This window comes from Pangasianodon hypophthalmus, chromosome 10 (genome assembly GCF_027358585.1).
Source record: "Pangasianodon hypophthalmus isolate fPanHyp1 chromosome 10, fPanHyp1.pri, whole genome shotgun sequence".
NCBI classification, from domain to species: domain Eukaryota; kingdom Metazoa; phylum Chordata; class Actinopteri; order Siluriformes; family Pangasiidae; genus Pangasianodon; species Pangasianodon hypophthalmus.
The window spans coordinates 21,000,156-21,004,127 of NC_069719.1; the positions used below are offsets into that span (position 1 = coordinate 21,000,156).

General features: G+C 39.0%; 1 non-coding gene across 1 annotated transcript; it reads right to left on the bottom strand.

The window, feature by feature from the left end:
- On the bottom strand, positions 1 to 123 carry LOC113530231 (U6atac minor spliceosomal RNA). The gene has a single exon (XR_003403127.2). It is a non-coding gene; the product is annotated as a U6atac minor spliceosomal RNA (small nuclear RNA).
- Positions 124 to 3,972: the final 3,849 nt, after the last annotated feature.

Here is a 3,972-nt window from a genome sequence, read left to right on the forward strand (position 1 = left end):
ATAAACCTGTCTAGTTCATTATATACCCATTTTATATATCGTATGTGTGTGGCATACCAGTTGTAGGACCTTTTTCCATCCTTGTCAAAGGGAGGACTAACTTTCGCTCCTTTCATACAGCTCACTGCGTGACAGGTTCAGGGTCCCCACTTTGATCCTGAGCTCAGGTTACTTTCACATGAATTTTTCCTGTGTTCATGTGGCTTTCCTCTGGGTTCTCTGGGTTCCTCCTATCTCATAAATACATACCAATATGTGGACTGACTACTCTAAATCTCTAAATGTGAATGAGTGTGTATGTATGTGTGTGTGTGTGTGTGTGTGTGTGTGTGTGTGTGTGTGTGTGTGTGTGTGTGGTGCCCTGGGATGGACTGGTGACCCATGCAGGATGTCTTCCTGCCTCATGTCCCATGTTCCTGGGATTGTCTCTGGATCTACTGTAACCCAGACCAGGATAAGTGAATAACATTGATTATCTCATTACAATGGTGTAATGTTGTGAGATTAATGTAATCATTCCAGCAAACTTTTAGTTGTGTTTCATTATTGAGTCGGTGAAAATGCAGACACTGTTTGAATTCCTTTATTTCATAAGATTTTTTTATTTATTTACTCTGTACAGATTATCTTTATTTCTTTGTGTGAAACAGAAAAATAAGTATTTCTGTTACTTATCAGTAATGTGAGTTAGGCTGTGAGTGATGTCACAGCCACTTGGCCAATCACATCCTGCTCTCTCAGAATGGCCTGTGACTACACAGAGTCAGGTATGTTTTCGCAGATCTCTGTGGAAAAAATGGTAAAAATGTGTTATATTAAGTGAAAATTTGAGCTAATACTGATTACAGAAGTGTTATAAAACTGGAATGAGTTCATATATGTGCTTTTGTGTCAGTAGTTTAACAGATATTCTGAGTTTAGGGAGAAGTCTGCTACAGTGGCACTTGTCAAGGGGTGGGATATATATCAGCAAGTGAACAGTCAGTTCTCAACGTTGATGTGTTGGAAGCAGGAAAAATGGGCAAGCATAAGGATCTGAGCAGAGGTTAGCACCATCCAAAAGTGGTCCAAGGAAGGACAACCGGTGAACCGGCAACAGGGTCATGGGCACCCAAAGCTTATTGAGGAGAGCAACTGTAGCACAAATTGTTGAAAAAGTTAATGCTGGCTATGATAGAAAGGTGATAGAAAGATGCATGACAGCTTGCTGCGTATGCAGACGAGTCAGAGTGCCCATACTGACCCCTGTCCACCACTGAAAGGGTCTACAACAGGCACGTGAGCATCAGAACCGGACCATGGTGCAATGGAAGAAGGTGGCCTGGTCTGAAGAATGATATTTTCTTTTACATTGTGTGGATGGCTGGGTGCATGTGCACCACATACATGAGGAAGAGATGGCACCAGGATGCACTATGGGAAGAAGGCAAGCCGGCAGTGGCAGTGTGATGCTTTGGGAATTTATTCTGCTGGGAAACCATGGATCTTGGCATTCATGTGGATGTTACTTTGACACGTACCACCTACATAAACATTGTTGCAGACCAAGTACACTCCTTCATGGCAACAGTATTCCCTCATGGAAGTGGCCTCTTCAGCAGGATAATGCACCCTGCCACATTGCAAAAAATTATACAAGAATGTCTTGAGGAACATGACAAAGAGTTCAAGGTGTTGATTTGGCCTCCAAATTCCCCAGAATCTGATCAAGCATCTATGGGTTGTGCTGGACAAACAAGTCTGATCCATGGATCTGCTGCTAACGTCTTGGTCCCAGATACCACGTAACACCTTCACAAGTCTTGTGGAGTCCATACCTCGACAGTTCAGAGCTGTTTTGGCAGCACAAGGGGGACCCACACAATATTAGCCAGGTGTTTTTAATGTTATGGCTGATTGTTGTATATGATAATAAATCTATGGAAACAGTCCAGTACACTTTCACTGGCTAAAAGTAGTGTTAAGGGTCAGTGCAATACATTAAAGAGTTTGAAATGAAATGCTTTTCTGTGTTGAAAGGGAATCATATATCTCCCAGGATCAATTTTTTCCACTCCATTCCGTACCAGTCCTACAGCTGAGTATGTGCGGGTGTATCAAGACCCCTGATCTTCTGCTGTCCTCTAGTGGTATGACAAAAAAAACAACAACAACATAGTACTTCGTTCTACATTTTATTGAAACATCCCAACCACATTTCTGGGACACATCTGACCTTTTTGTTTGGAATCTGAAGATATTAAAGATTTTCTCCACTATAAGGTTTCCAGGCAAACACCAAACCATACATTATTAAAACACATAAACAAACAATTATCCTTATTTGATTTGTAGTCTACATACAGGTTCAAGTAAGCAGTCAAGTGTAATATTGAAGCATGTTTTAAAAAATCATTTATAGGACACATCACAATTACAGGACACCACATTTATACCACATATTTAGAAGTTTTTCAAACAAACTCACAAATATGTCAATAATATGTCAATTACTTTATTTATTATGGTTTTTAGTTATGCATATAATGCCTTTTTCTTTTGAATTTTTCAAATTATTTTATCGTGCCTTATTTTGAATATTTCTTGCTTTACTTCACAATTTTATTTTATTGTTGCAATTCATCTGTTTTCGTTTGTATAAAGAAGCTGTAGCTTTGACTCCTAAAGAACAAGCTAGATTTTAAACACCATGACATATGAAAAGCAATGCATGCATTTTACTAAAAATAAACAGAAAACAGATATTCTTAGCCTTATATCAATCTAAGAAAGTATTCTTATATTTAGTAACTGTGGATTTGTCATAGATGGCAATTTTGTAGACAAGTCACATATTACCTATATAACCCTTCATTGTGGAGATAATCTGTTACATGAGGTAGGACAGTAACATGACAGACATATCAGACATATTCAGTGTGATTAAATTAAATACACATATAGTTATATAGCACTTTTAACAACAGACATTGACCAAAGCATCTTTACATTACATCTTTAAATCTATGTGGCTTTAGATCCAGAGTTGACAGTGGCAAGGAAAACTTCCTGATTCAACATAAGAAAGAAACCTTGAGAGAAACCATACTCCAGAAGGATAGTGGGATTATTAATGATTAATAATCCACAAACGTTGCTAAGTGTGTTGAGTGGATGTTCAGTGTGAGCATACAGTGAATAGCTCTGGGAGTCCTGGGATGAGCACATGACAGTCTTAATGATTACAACTGCAGTTCAATAGTATTTGAGATTATCCAATGAAGCAAGGGTGAGACTTTGGCATAAACTGTATTTGGGAAATGCAAATCCTTAGATCTTTTCTATGTGGATCCATCCACAGCGGCAGAAATTCGAAGCGTAGAAACTCCAAGCAAAGGAATAGCATAATAATGAATAAACAACTTCAGAGGACAAGAAGAGGCAACAGAAGTGTATCAGGATCAGGCACCGGCATCATATCAGGCAGCAGGAGTGCACATACAGCTTGACTGAGAGAGAGCGAGAATGGATTATTTTAACAGGATGTACATTGTGAGAAAGTGCAAGTGGGGACTCAGGTACTTATCATGATAGTCTAACTAAAAAGGAGAGTCGGAAACTATCAAAGGCCCGAGGGTACTCTGTGGTCTTCGGAGACCTCCAGCCAGCCCACTTTTTTCCTGTTCTAGCTTCAGAGACACCTGAGTCAGGTAATACCAACTGTATGATACGATCTACTTGGCTTAAATGTGTTTGGGGACTGGAATTCAAGAAACTTGTGGTCTGGCTGGAAATCCATAAGGACACAACTGAGAACCTCTGATTTAAAAAAAAAAAAAAAATGTGTTGGTTATATAAGAAAGAAATAGCAAACATTTTGAACTCATTCTGCACCTACAGTATGTAGTCTTTGCAGTTCTTTGTGTGTATAGAACCAGAAGCATTCATTACCAGTGCCTAGTTAGTAGGCTATATTTACCCACACAGTAAATA